Consider the following 16147-nt stretch of genomic DNA (forward strand, 5'->3'; position numbering starts at 1 on the left):
AGCTTACAGTTGTGTAAGCACTAAGCATTTAATGCAAAATATGAAGGGTTATTTAGTCAATTTTTGACTCATTTTCATTCACCAGAGTTTATAGAGTGCACAAAGAGAATGAAGCTAAATTGACAAAGGAGATTCAAGTGTTTGTGAACTGGATTCAACTACTACTCATAATAAGTCATTAGATTTGAAAGGTATTTAGTTGTTACTGAGTTACACTATTTTATTTGTTACAAACCTTAAGTAGTCAAATGGCATCTAGCTCTTCTGCAAATGTTAAGAAATAGGGGAAGGAAGTTTTCAATGTTCAGTTGATAAGTAATGATGTTAGGTGACCCCCTCTCCAAGGTATTCTTGAGATAGCATATAAATAAGACTTGTCTATTGCATTATCTATGATACCACCAAAAGTATTGATGATCCAAGATGTTAGATGTTGTTATATGGGAAAGATTGGAGAAGTAGGTGACATGGAGATAATAGATACCTACAAAAAACTATGTGATAATAGAGTCTTAAGGGAAGAATATAAAATCATTGAATGAAAAGGGTTACATCATGCCCTATACTTTCCCCAAGTGTTCAAGATTGACTCGATACAAATTATCCTAAGCCACATACATGATAACTATCTTTGGTTGGATGGTGGACATATTAAGCTCACTAAATGATCATAAATTGAGTATTAGGGTACCTTACCATAGATCGACCTAAGAGCATGAGAAGTGATGCTAAGGAAACTATTGAAAAGAATATAGGTGTAGTATAGAACAAAAGAGGGATGTCTATTGATACAATTTAAGATTCCCTAATTGCCTTTATAGTGAGTGATTGCTCACAAGTTCTTTTAGTCTAGCCGACTTAATAGTGTATCATGTATGGCTATTGATTTGGGATTCAAGATAGTAAAGAGAGACCATTCCTATGACCTTGCTGAGTTACAACTACAACAACTATCAGAAAACTTGAAGGCCATTAGGAAAGAAAAAAGTGCATCATGTGAGTTTGGTTATTTACTTATTTTCATATTACTTTATGTGCAAAGATATTCCCTACATTTGGTCAAGTTTCTTAGAAGACCAATAAGCCAATTGCACAATAGATTTTAGAATTTATTGAGCAGCTAGGAGATAATTTTGAGTCAATGATGACTAGCTACTTTGAGGATTTTAATAAATCCATGAAACAAAGCTTGAGGATCCATGTATCCCTAGTGGAAAAACATTATTATGATGTTTTTTTCCTAGTGGATGCAAACCATACATATGTGCATGCAACAATACCAAGAGTCAGATGGTCAAAACCCTTGCTATATGAGATCAATGTAGATGAGGCCTCTACAACTATTACAACTCTATTAGTAGAAAATATTAACAAGAGTACCACCTCATTTGGTAATTATTAGGAAGCCAAATCATGGGTCAAAATAGACCTAAAGATAGCTACAATTCTTAGAAAGAATAATAAACTAGTGAAAAAGATGAAGGAGAGATTTAGTGAAGGAGGTGAAGAAGATGATGATGATGATGATGATGAAGAGGAAGAATAAGGGTAGGTCCCACTATAATTAACTCAAGGCCTAGGTGAGGATCAAGTAGAAGAAGAAAAAGGTGTTGAGGGAGAAGAAGCCAAGGAAGCACCCAAGGTTACTAAGGCCAAGAAGAGGAAAGCTAAAGAACAAATTGTAGATAAAAAAAAGAAGCCTGTAAAGAAACCACAATAGAAGCCAGTTGTACCTATTACTAGGAAAGCATAGGGGCAGCCACAATTTAGGCTACATAAGTTGTGAAGCCTAAGGGCAAGATGACACTTGACACAGTAGAGCCAAGTGAGCCTATTAAGAAGACATACAAAAGTTTAAAGAAGAAGTCAGGGCCTCAATCAAATTTAGGTGAGGAGAAGACTGAGTCAAATGACTTGAGTCAATACAAGGTGGTAAGCCACAATTCCTCTTCTGACATAGAAAATTCATGTGAAAATATTATTACAAATGAAGATTTATTTGGTTTCACACATGTTAATTTTGGTAAGCTAGGGAGTGTAGATAAGAATAAGGTTGAAGAAGTCATATATAAGATAATGGCTAAATTGAAATCTACTCCACTAGAGATTGTTGACTCATTACCTAAAAGTCTATATGACCAAGTTGACAAAAAGTGGTAATATAGTTTAACCACTGAGAGGAAAATAAGAGAGACTCAATTAGCCCAAGTTATGCCTACTTTAGACAAGAAAATGATGACTAAAGCTATGAACAAATACAAGGGGAGATTTTCCCCCAAATATAGAGCTTTCAAGATTTTGAGGAATAAGATAGAAGAAGTGGTAACTCAAAGCACATTTCTTTGGAAAGACATTTATGGTTTATCCACCAATGCCAAAGCAAAGCAAATAGATGAAGATGTCAGAAACAATAGTCCACCAAGATAACTGAGAGGGGGAGTGGGTGTGAATCAGTTATCCAACAATTAAAACATTTGTCTTCTTTAAAAAACTTAACCATTTAACCAAAGTAAAAAAAACCATTAAAAGATGCACATAGACAATTACACTAGATATGTTGACTATGAACCCTTGATCAGAGGGAAAACCTCAGTGAGAATGATGCCTACAAGATGATGTACTAATATAAATATTCCTTGTTAGAGGACAGACCCTATTAGGAGTCAGTTACAACATTTAGTACAATGAGTCCCTGTAAGGAGACTTTGAATCCCTATTAGGAGATTTCAACCCTATTAGGAGTTGTGCTAACCCTATTAGGAGTTGTAGTATAATGTATGCGAGAAGAGCCCACTACCCAAACATGCAATTTCAACTACAAGAAGAGCTCACTACTCAAACAAGTAATTTACTAGTATCTTCTTCTTTCCTTTATACTTTCCTCTATCCTATCAACTAGACCAATCATTGTTAGACCTTGTAGACCAAGTCACAAACCTCAAATCCAAATAAAAAACCTTGGATCACTCAGCAAAACCTTGGCAATGAAGTTTCCTTCACTTTCACACTACTCTACTCAACTTCACATTTTGCACTCTCTATTGCTTAACATCAATCATTCAATCATATCCACACATCACATGATAAAGGAAAATGTCCTTCATTTATGCTGAGTCCATAAAATAATTCCTTGAGTCAGTTATTAGTCCTTCTCAATTAATTATTATAGGACCTCACTAAGAACATGGTATACTTAGCGATAACCTATATCTTTTTCCTTGCAACTTGAATAACTTTCTATGCATGCAATATTATGATGAGTGAGCTTAACCACTTCATCCTCAATAGGTCTTCTACATGTCCTCAACCTTCATCCTCAAGATATCAATTTTGCTAAGAGATATAACAAGCTTACTAGAACATGCCTCTATAAACTCTATCTCAAAAAAGACATCATGAAAACTTACATAACTTCTTCTAGACTTATCCTTTTTGCTTCCAATGTTAACTGCATATACCAGATACTCCAAAGTATATCCCATAACCTCAAGTGGTTATCATGATCAACTAGCCATCCGTACCAATTTAATTTTTCCATTTTTCTTTTGTTAGATACCATAGAAGACATCAAACATGCTATTTTTACATCAATGACAAACTTAGTCATGAATGTAACATATCATCAAACCAATCTTCCAACAATCTTGCCAATCTTCCAACAATCTCCCCCTTTTCCATTGATGACAACATAAATGAAAAACATATAGTTCCAAGAATACCAACAAAAGACAAATAGGCTTCAAATCCTCTTCATCAATTATACTTCCTCATTGATATACCTCAATGTGCTATTTACCAAACTATCATTAAAAATATTGTGTTTATGCCTAACATCTTCCTTGGCATACTACCAAACTTCTCCTTAGCATAATGTTTTCTTGCAATACTTCTCCCCTATAGTATGATTCCAAACTCCCCCTCATTATATGATGTTTTTTGTGCCAAACTCTCCCCAATCAACATCGATGTCAAAGGTTTCTGCAACCAACATCTCTGCATCAAACTCTACAACAACTGATACTTACTAGTGATAGTTTCAAAAGACATTATTCAAAAAAACATCAACAAGAGTCCTAGATGACTCTGTCCATCATAGATACTCCCCCATATAGCAAGCATTAGCATCTAGTCCAGATAAACAATGGTGCTGAATTACCCTAGACTAATGCACTCTTGCATCTTTTATTCTAATTTGGGAAGGGGCATAACCCCAAGCATACCTCACAAATACTCAAAAGTCTCTTTGGGAACAGGCTTAGTGAATATATTTGTAATCTACTCTTTGTTGCTCACATACTCCAATCTGATTTCCTTTTTAACAAATTTTTCTCTCAACATATGATACTTAATAGAAATGTGCTTAGTCCTTGAATGCAATACTAGATTCTTAGACATATTTACTGTGCTTGTATTGTCACAATGTATGACAACAGGTTCATTGATTTTTATCCTTATATCCTTTAGCATCTACTTCATCCAAATAACTTGATTGCAATTATTTGTTGTTGTAACATACTTTACTTTTGATGTACTTTGAGATGTACAATCCTACTTCTTGCTTAACCAAGAAATCAATCTTCCTCTAAGAAAGAAAGCTCCTTCACTAGTGCTCTTTCTATCATCCATATTGCCTACACAATCTACATTAGTATAAACACTTAGAGTAAAATCATTAGATCTATCATACCATAATCCAAACTTAGATGTTCCCTTTAGATATCTAAATATCTTTTTCACTACTACATAAAGTGCTTCTCTAGGATCAACCTAGAATCTTGCAACAATTCCAACTACATTTTCTATAGCTATCCTTATGTGAGTTAGATATTGCAATCTTTCAATCATGGATCTGTACTTCTTCTATTCAATAGTAGGGGTTTCATCCTTAGTAGATAACATGTTTCTAGTAACCATAGGAATTCCAAAAGGTTTACGTTTTTCCAAGCCAAACCTTTTTAGTAAATCCTTCAAGTACTTAGTCTAAGAAATAAATATTCCTTCTTTATTCTATACTATCTACAATCCTAGGAAATATTTCATCTCTTCTATCATACTCATTTCAAATTCTTTCTTCATTTCTTCTACAAACTTCTTAATTTCTTCATCATTTCCTCCAAATATAATGTCATCAACAAATATTAGCAAAATCATCAAACCATCATCAATTTCTTTCCAATACAGATTACTATCTGCCATACCTTTTCTATATCCAAGCAATGTCAAATGCTTGTCCAACCTTGCATACCATGTTCTAGGTGATTTCTTCAATCCATACGATGCTTTCCTTTGTCTACATACTATGTCCTTGTCATCTTTCAAAGGACATCCTTCGAGCTACTTAATGTATGCCTCTTCTTCAAGTTCTCCATTCATAAATGTTGACATCCATTTGATATACTTTGAAATTATTTTATGTTGCATAGGCTAAGAATAATCTTACAACTTCTATTCTAGCCACTGGAGTATAAGTCTTCTCATAATCTATTCCTTCTTGTTGTGAGTAACCTTTACATACCAATCTTGCTTTGTTTCTTACAACTTCACCTTGCTCATTCATCATGTTCCTGAATACCCATTTGGTTCCTATCGCATTCTTGTCAACTAGTCTGGGGACCAATTCACATGTCTCATTCTTTTTTATCTAATACAATTCCTCTTTCATAGTTTGTTTCCAGTAATCATCTTTGCATGCTTCATCTACATTCTTCGACTCAACTTGAGATATCAAGCATAGTTCTTCGTTCACTCTACTTCTTGTCATCACACCTTTGTCTTTGCTTCTAATGATCTATTAGGATGGGTGATTATTTATCATATTCTTTCCTAAAGTAGGAGTTGTTATCTCAACTCTTGGCTCTACTAAAGGTTCTATACTTTGTTCTTGCCTTTGCTCTCTTTCATTCTAAAAATCATTGTTAGTCTCAAGAAATACCTCATTATTCCTTGGCTTAGTAACAATATCATCATCATCTGAATTGTAATCAACTATTCTCTCTTGTACTCAAAATTTCTCATCAATTCTCACATTTTCACTTTCCATAATAGTCTCTAAAGTTGATTCTTCTGATACATGCTTTCCATTAACCAATTTAGACTCATTAACATAGTCTCTCAAGGATCTTTTCATACTTTCTCTAAATTCCTCAACTTTATCAAAAAGTAGATTCTTTCTAGCTTTTCTCAATCTCTTAGGACATTACTTAAAAAATGAACAAACTCTTTACATGTCCAACAAACAAAAATTTGCATACCTTTAAGTTCTGTCTTTGTAAGTAGATCAATACCTTCCTTTATCTTTATATCATCTTCTATTATGGATCTACCTTCACTTGTGCTACTATTCCCTTGAATACAATAGAAGGATTTTAGATTTGTAAACTCAATATTTTTCTCTTTACATAAATTTGATAACTCACCAAGAATTTCCATAACTCATGTGTCAAAATTTCTTCTGTCCAATGTAGGACTATCTTCTTTGAACATGTTCACCATGGATCTCCCAAAGCTATTAAACTTTTTCTTCAAGGACTTAATGCTCTTATATCAATTGTTAGAAACAATAGTCCACTAAGATAACTAATGGGGGATGTTGACTAGGGAAACACTTGATCAGAGGGAAAACCCCAATGCGAATGATGCCCACAAGATGATGTACTAATATAAATATACCTTATTAGAGGATAGACCCTATTAGGAGTTTTTTACAACATTTAGTACAATGAGTCCCTATTAGGAGACTTTGAATCCCTATTAGGAGATTCCAACCCTATTAAGAGTTGTGCCAACCCTATTAGGAGTTGTGGTATAATTATGCAAGAAGTGTAAAGTTTTTGCTAAATCCTTATCTCTTAATCAAACTTTTAATCCAGTCTTATATGTTGAGAATGATCTTCTAAGTAGTATGAATATTGATGAAATTAATGTTTATTATAATGTAGCTACAATACTAAATATTTAACCTTTTATTGTGATAGAGAATCTCATATATAAATTGTAGATTATAAAATGCTTATAGGAGTAGATTGTTGTAATTGTGTGTCCTATAATTTGTATTTCCAACCTACTTATATATCCTTTCTAAAGGATATGTGCCTCAAGGTACATAACCCTTCCTAACTTGGAACCTATAGGAGAGATATATATATCATTAAATGCCAACATTAGAGATATATTACTATTAAGAGGAAGTATGGTCTGTATTGTCAGACCTGTAGGTTTATCTTGGTTAATATTCTTAACACTCCCTCTTAACTTGATTATCCTATAGAGAGATATTATATGTAGCAACACCATTACAAATGAATAAGCAAGAATTAATACTCTACATCTCTCTATCTCTTCTTAGTATGTGGTATCATAGAACACATGATACAAAGTCATATTACTAAACCTATGATATGACAAATCACTGCCACTAGTGATATTATATAGGATAAATCTAAAGAGTAATCTCTTCATTTATTTCATAGAAAATGGTATTTCCATATCATAACATGATCCTAAGTTTTAAGATCTACAAGAATACAGGATAAACCTAGAGAATACTAGGATTCTTCCTTTATCCAATTTGTGACCCATGAACATAGCAATGTCAACATCACAATATGATCTCGAACTCATCTAGATCTTATAGTAGAACTCTATTGTTTAGCACATTATCTAAGAGATTGTCACCTATCATAATGTTTTATACAAGTGTTCATTATTTTAAAGATCATCACCTCTTAAAATAATGAATACAAATGGTGGAGCCCATAACAGCCAATAGCTTAAAAAAATAAAATTATTTTATTAATAATCAAGAGAGTACAAATGGATTACAACTCAACCATACCAAGTCTCCTCCTGAAGTGTTCTATCTTCACTCTAGATAGAGGTTTGGTGAGTATGTCTACTATCTAATATGTAGTGCAAATGTATTCCAATTTTACAAAATTTCTGTCTACCATATCTCTTACATAATGTTAAGGAATTTCAATATGCTTGGACCTATCGTGGAAAACTAGATTCACTAAGAGCTTGATGGAACTTAGATTATCACAATGAATAATTGTAGGATTCATAGCTTGCCCAAATAATCCCACAAGTAACTTCCTTGGCCATACTACTTCTCAGGAGGCCATCACTACTACAATGTATTTAGCTTCTGTGGAACTTTGTGCTACTAAAGACAGTTTTCTATATATCCAAGATATCATTGCTGATCCCAAATTGAAATAGCATCCTGAAGTACTTTTTCTATCTTTAACACTTCCACCCCAATCTGAATCAGTGAATCCATATAATTCTAAAGCAACTTTCTCATATTTGAGTGGGAGATTAAGAGTGCCTTGTAAGTATCTCATAATGTGTTTAACTAAGACTAGGTGAATCTCCTTCAGTTCACACATAAACTAACTTAAGGCATTAACTACATAGCACATATCTAGTCTTGTATTTACTAAGTACATAAGAGACCCAATCATCTATTTGTAGAGAGTAGAATCTATGAATGGTAATTCTACAATTGCTTCCTTAAGTTTATGTAGATTAGTCTCCATTGGACAAGACATAGGTTTGCAATTACAAATTCCAAATTTCATTAAAATATCTAATGTATACTTCCCTTGATTTAGTATGATGCTATCAGAATTTTGTCATAATTCCAATCCTAGGAAGTAATGAAGGAGTCCCAAATCTTTCATCTCAAATTCTCTAGTTAGATCTTTCTTGCACTGATGTATAAGATGATCATCACCTATTATTAGTAGATCATCAACATACAGTATCAAAATTACCATATCATCTTTATCTCTTTTATAATATAAATTTGGATCAGCTTCATTCTTGGAGAATCCAAAGCTGGTGAGATACTTATCAACTCTTTTGTACTAGGCTCTGGGAGCCTATTTAAGTCCATAAAGAGCCTTCTTGAGCCTGCAAACAAAAGTGTTAGGATCATGAGTTTCAAATCCTTCAAGTTGCTCTAGATATACTTCTAAAATCTTTCCATTTAGGAATGTTGTTTTCACATCCATCTGATGTACCTTCCATCCCTTTGATTCGACAATTGCTAAGATTGCTCTTATAGAGGTATATCTGGCAACAAGAGCAAAAGTTTATTCATAATTAATCCCTTCTTTCTGAGAAAATCATCTGGCTACAAATTTGGCTTTATACTTCTCAATACTACCATTAGCAACATGCTTTATTTTAAATATCCACTTGGAAGAAACAACAAATTTTCCTTTATGTCTTGGAACAATTTCCCAAACATCATTTTTCATGATAGATTGGTATTCTTTTGTCATAGCTTCTTTCTAAGTTGTATGTTTAATAGAATTAGAGGGATTGGTTGGCTCTATTTTGGATAAATCACTTATGTTAGTTGTATAACCAAAGAATCTTTTAGTTCTTTTGCTTTCTCTAACTATTTCAGAAGGTGCAACAAAGTCTTGAGCTGCTTCAATTGTTTTAATGGCCCAAAGTGGTCCTTTCTTTGAATTTTCTTCGAGGTTCATATTTTGAATTTCATCTTTTATTTCTTCTAAGTTCTCCCTCTGGGACCCAGATTCACTATTTTAGAACTAGATAAAGGAGAAGGTTCATCAAAACTTATGGCTCTTTTGAATGCAAGATCTTCTTTAAAGATTACATCTCTACTAAGTTCAATAGTTTTCTGTATAGGTATGAAAATCCTATATTCTTTAGAAGTTTCACTATACCCTACAAAAATACTTTTCCTCCCAAAGGGTTCTAACCCACTTCTCTTTTCTTTTGGAACATGGATATATATAGGACATCCAAAAATTCTAAGATGACTTGTATTGGGTTTTACTTTAGTAAATACTTCTTTAGGTGTTTTATCTTTAAGATAGGAGCGAAGTCTTCTATTTTGAATATATATAGCAGTACAAGAGGCTTCTACCTAAAGATAATATTCTAGGTTTTTGTCAAAAATTATAGCCCTAGCAGCTTCTATAATTGTCCTATTCTTTCTTTATGCTACCTCATTTTTCTCTGGGTTATAAGGAATAGTGTACTCCCTCTTAATCCTTGATTATTTACAAAACTTTTTAAACAAGTTAGAGGTATATTCTCCTGTATTATCAGTTCTAAGGGCTTTAATTTTATGTCCTAAAAAAATTTTAGTTAATGCTTTGAATTCTTTAAATCTTTGTAGGATTTCTTCTAATTCCTCGCATTTTAAAAAGTAAATCCATGTTTTCCTAGAGAAGTCATCTATGAACAAGATATAATAAAAAATTCCTCCAAGAGAAGGAACAGACATAGGTCCACATAAATCTAAATGAATTAATTCTAGTACATTATTTGTTTTCTTGGTACTATCATGAAAGGGACTTATGGTGCTTTTAACCAAAGCACACCCTTTATAAATACTAGGGTGGTCTATATTTAATTTGGGTAATCTAGTAACCATCTTTTCCATAGTTGATAAAGTTTTAAAACTTAGATGCCCTAATCTTCTGTGCCATATTTCATTTGAATCTTTAGCTTTTTGGACTAGGGCTTGAATGGATCAACTAGATTTTGTATTCAGTTCATACAAATACCCCTTTCTTTGACCAATTAACTTTTCTTTCTTGATGGAAGAGTTCTTAGCCCAAGTTAATACTTTGCCATCCATGAAAGCAACATTGTGTCCATCATGTTCAAGTATTGTAATTGAGATTAGGTTTCTTTTAATCCCTGGTACATAAAGTACAATTTAAAGAAGAAGAGTATTTCTTGATTTTAGTTTCAAAGTACAAATTCCAATTCCTTCAATGGAGTGTGTCGAGTTATCACCAATGGTAACTTCACTGTTAACCTTCTTTGATAAAGAATCTAGAGTTTCTTTGTATCCCATTATATGTCTAGAAGATCCACTATCAATTATCAATGCTTTATTTGAAATTTCATTTGATAGAGAGGAATACAAAACACAATTCTTACGATCATAAATATCTCCTTCTCTAATGACATTTGTACAATTTGCCTATTGTTTGGAATTTTTAGGACAATTAGATCTATAGTGTCCAAATTTTTCACATTTCAAAAACTTTATTTTAGATATATCTTTCATGGGCTTTCCATTCTTTTGATTTCCCTTTTTCTTCTTGAAATGCTTCTTCTTGCCTTTATAGGAGTTTGTATTAAGAATGCAAAGTTCTTCATCTTCTACTTTTGGTTTCCTCATTTCTTTAGTTTTCTAGATTCCTCTTGAAGAAAATCATTCTTGAGCCTATTAAAGTTCAGGAGCTGATCTTTGGCACTTTTCCTTGTGCAAATGTCTCCCATGAATCTTGCAATCCATCTATAGCCATAAGTGTTAATTTTGTGTCACTAATGATGGCTCCTATGCTTGATAGTTCATCTCTAATGCTAGAAACTCTTAAGTAAGAACTTATCAATTCTCCTTTCTTTATCTAAATGTGATTTAGTTGCCTTTTAGTGCAAAAACCCTAGTTGCATTGTTTACTTCATAGGCATTTCGTAATGCATTCATCATATCAAAGGAAGTTTGATGTTTTGTAAGCATAGGTACAATATCATTTTTAACTCCATCCAAGATTATTTGAATATCATTTCTATTTCCTATGCTCCAAATAGATTTGTGAGGTTCAACTGGGGGTTGTTTAGATGCTCCATCAATGAATTGTTTTACATTGTTCTCTTCAAGAATCATCATGATTCTAAACTTCCAAGCTTCAAAGTGCTCTTTCCCATCAAACCTATCCTCACATATAATTATGTAAGCCATGGAAGATAGAAGATTATTCAAGTTTTATTACTAAAATTAGCAGAGCCTAGGTTTGATTATCAGAGCTCTGATACCATGTAAAGTTTCTACTAAATCTTTATCTCTTAATCAAACTTTTAATCTAGTCTTATATGTTGAGAATGATCTTCTAAGTAGTATGAATATTGATGAAATTAGTGTTTATTATAATGCAGATACAATACTAAATATTTAATCTCTTATTGTGATAGAGAATCTTAGATAGAAATTGCAGGATATAAAATGCTTATAGGAGGAGACTGTTGTAACTATGTATCTTATAATATGCATTTACAACCTACTTATATATCATTTCTAAAGAGTATGTCCCTCAAGGGACATAACCCTTCCTAACTTGGCACCTATAGGATATATATATATATATATATATATATATCATTAAATGCCAGCATTAGAGATATATTGCTATTAAGAGGAAGTACGGTTTGTACTATCATACCTATAGGTTTATCTTGGTTAATATTCTTAACAAGAAGAGCCCACTGCCCAAACATGCAATTTCAACTACAAGAAGAGCTTACTGGTCAAACAAGTAATTTACTGGTATCTTCTTCTTTCCTCTATACTTTCCTCTATCCTATCAACTAGACCAATCACTGTTAGACCTTGTAGACTAGGTCATGAACCTTATATTGAAATACCAAACCTTAGATCACTCAAAAAAATCTCGGTAATGAAGTTTCCTTCACTTCCACACTACTTTGCTCAACTTCACATTTCTTACTCTCTTCTACTTAACATCGATCATTCAATCATATCAACACATCACATGATAAAGGAAAATGTCCTTCCTTTATACCAAGTCCATAAAACAAATATTCCTTGAGTCAGTTGTTAGTCCTTCTTAATTAATTATTATAGGACCTCACTAAGAACACATTACACTTAGCAATAACCTTAATCTTCCACCTTGCAACTTGAATAACTTTTTGTAGATGCAATATTATGATGAGCCAGCTTAGCCACATAATCCTCAACATGTCCTCAACCTCAATCCTTAAGATATCAACTCTACTAAGAGATATAACAAGTTTACCATAACATGCCTCTATAAACTCTATCTCAGAACAAACATCACCAAAAATTACATAACTTCTTCTAGACTTATCCTTTTTTCTTTTGACATTAATTGCATATACCAAATACTCCAAAGTATCTCCCATAATCTCAAGTGGCTATCATGCTCAACCAGTCATCTGTACCAACTTAATCTTTTCGCTATTCTTTTATCAAATACCATAAAAGATATCAAACATGTTATGTTTACATCAATTACAAACTCAATCGTGAATGTAACATATCATCAAGCCAATCTTTCCAATCTTCCAACAAAAGAGATAAAGGAACTTGAGAAAGTTGAAAAAGAAAAGGATGAGGTCATAGTCAACAAGTTGATGTGGAAGGGAGTCGAGAAACTACAAAAGCAATCACAGCTAAAGATGAGTAGCCGGATGTTCAAGATGAACAAGTGTCGAGTGTCAATCCACCACATGTAGAGAAGGAGAGTCAACAAGACTTAGAGGTTATTATTAAGAATGCTATTGATAATTCATCATAGAACATCAATCCTTTGACTGAGGAAAATTTGAAGAAAATTCTTAAGGACTCCACCACAACAACACAACTATGCACAAATCCTATACTAGTGAGAGTGGATGAGATTGAGAAGGTAGAACTTGCATGTGTAGGGGAGAAACCACAAGAAACATCAAATGTGCCCCCTCAATCTACAGAAGTAAAAGAAATAGCTACATAGGATCTTCAAGGAGATCAAAGTGCAAATCTAGGATAGACAGTTGCTACAATTGATACACCATCTACAATGCCCATAATTGTATTTTAGATGAAAGAGGTAGAGGCAAAGAAAAAAAAAAACATCATCGCCTAGCCTAAATAATTTAGTTTTTCTAGTGTTACTTATTGTTGAGGAAGATGGAACTAAAGTGAAAATAGGCTAGGAAGCTAGTCCTATACCTAACACACCATTACAATGTGAAGCTCAAATGGAGGATAACAACATTGAAGAATTAAGGTTGGCTACCATGCCAAAGGAGTAGATAGCAACACAAACACTAGTCACATTTCCAATATCTACATCTCCTATTAGTAGCCAAACTCTTCAAATGCTGAGTATATAGGAAACCCCACTATAGATATCAAGGCCAAGCTTGAACACACCACTTAGTGCTAATACTATATCATTTGGTGATATAAATCTTGATGAAGTGATTGATCTACCTAATTTTGATCTTAATATAATCACTATAGAAGAGATGATTGTACTATCGGAAGCTCTACAAAGAAAGAAGAGGTAGGAAATTCTAAGGAGGGAACAGAAGAAAAAGCAAGTGTTAAATGTTATTAAAGACATATTCTATGATGCTTTCAGCCTTCCAGAACTAAATGACAAGCAGCCTATCATAGAGCAACTTGTAGCCATTGTGGACAAGATCAAAGATGAAGACCTAGACTCAAATGTCAAATTAATTGAATGGTCTAAAAGGAAGTTTCATACAAAGGAACTAGAAAAGATATCAAGTGCTATTGCACTTTGATAGTTTGTCTTAGCAACCAAAATGGAAAGTGTCAAGACAGTGTTAGAGAATATCCTCTCTCTATACACCAAACTATGCAATGTGGAGAATTTCACACAAGAGACATGTAAGTATTTTGACCATCTACAAGGAGATCTATAATGCAGATGTACAACTTTAAAGTTATCTCCTACTAAAATTCAAGTGCATTTCTAGAGGCTACTAACCACTCAAGGTAGGCTTTCCAAGCTACAAGAACAAGATGCTAATATTTTGTCTAACTTGATCAGTACCCAATCCATGTTGATTTTGCAAATAGAGGTGTTTCATAAGAAACTAGCCTATGTAGAGACATTGATGAGGAAAGATTCACATCTTTCAACTCATGATGGTTTAGTTGACCTTGCTACCCAACTAGATATTCAGTATCAATCACTAGAGGTAGCTTGCAACAATTGGGATGTAGCATTGAAGATAATCGTGGAGTTACATAAGCCATTTTTGGACAAACACATATTACGTGTACAACCCAAATGACATAAGTGTCAAAAAGGGGGATTATAAGATTTTGAGAAAATGTTTTGTCAAGGCAGATATCCACTCATCAGGAGTATGAGAATAGATTTAAAAACATAAATGAAGTATTTACATAGGGGGAGTAATGGAGTAATAAGGTATGACAGATTAGTCATCAATTTTTGTAGAATTTTGAAGTTTTGAAATTTTATATATCAATTGAGTAACATAGTATACATTGTCTAACTTATGCATAAATAAGAATGTATATGCCATGACAAAGTCTTTTATTTCACTCATGTAAAAGGAGGAGATTGTTAATCTCATATTGGTTTTGACAAGGTAGTGACAAAACACTTAGTCATTCTCTATCAGTAATACAGTGCAAGCTGAGTGATTAAAGCAAACCAAGCAATCAATGCAAGTTGAGTGATCAAAGTATCTTGAACATAAGTTGTCAGTCAATACATGCTAAGAAATATACCTAAGTTAGTGTTGAGCACTAGCATATGTCAAGTAGATAGTATGTACCAAGTCACTCATGCACCAAGTAGTCTATACATGTCGAGCGATTTAGATGTTGACCACTTAGAAGTTGCGTTATAGCATAACAAGCACAATGAATGTTGAGCATCAGAGTCTTTGAATGTCGAGTGAACAATTTTGGACATAGTTATTTGTAATGTCATTAACTTCTATTTAAACCATTTTTGGGTTGGCATAATGATTGTTTTACGATTCTAAGAGATAAGTATAGAGGTATATTGTGAATCCCTATACTGTACATGCAACTAATTAAATTAAGGGATGAATTAAGTAGCAATACAGATCAACTATAGGCATTGATTCCTACCTAACATATTCCACCTATGTTTATTTAACAAGGAAAACCCTAAAGAATTCACGTGAATACAAAGAGTACAAGGAGATGAATGTTAAGTGTAGAGAGAGTATTCATGGTGGCTATGGAGGTTATGGCAGTGATTTCGATTGCAAAATTAGTTAGAGAGAATAGAGAAAAGAAGAGATGGGATAGAGGAGACATACCTTATCAGAAGGATCAAGGATTTATCAATAAAGAGAAGATATGACATCTAGCAACAGTGTGCTAACCAAACGATCATGGTGTTGAATCATTTTAATAGGTGATGTAGAGTAAATCTCTTATTTGAGTAGTCCCAATAGGCTTGAAGTCTTAACAAGATGTTTTAAATCTCTTAACCAAGTGCTTTCTTTATTGCAAGTTTAAATCCTGTAACAAGGTGAGACCTAACAATCTTTGTAAGCCTTTAACAGTGTAGACCCCTCATAGAGT

The sequence above is a fragment of the Cupressus sempervirens genome, chromosome 8, assembly GCF_028749045.1.
Source record: "Cupressus sempervirens isolate cs-2001-9-10 chromosome 8, ASM2874904v1, whole genome shotgun sequence".
In the NCBI taxonomy this organism is placed as follows: Eukaryota; Viridiplantae; Streptophyta; class Pinopsida; order Cupressales; family Cupressaceae; genus Cupressus; species Cupressus sempervirens.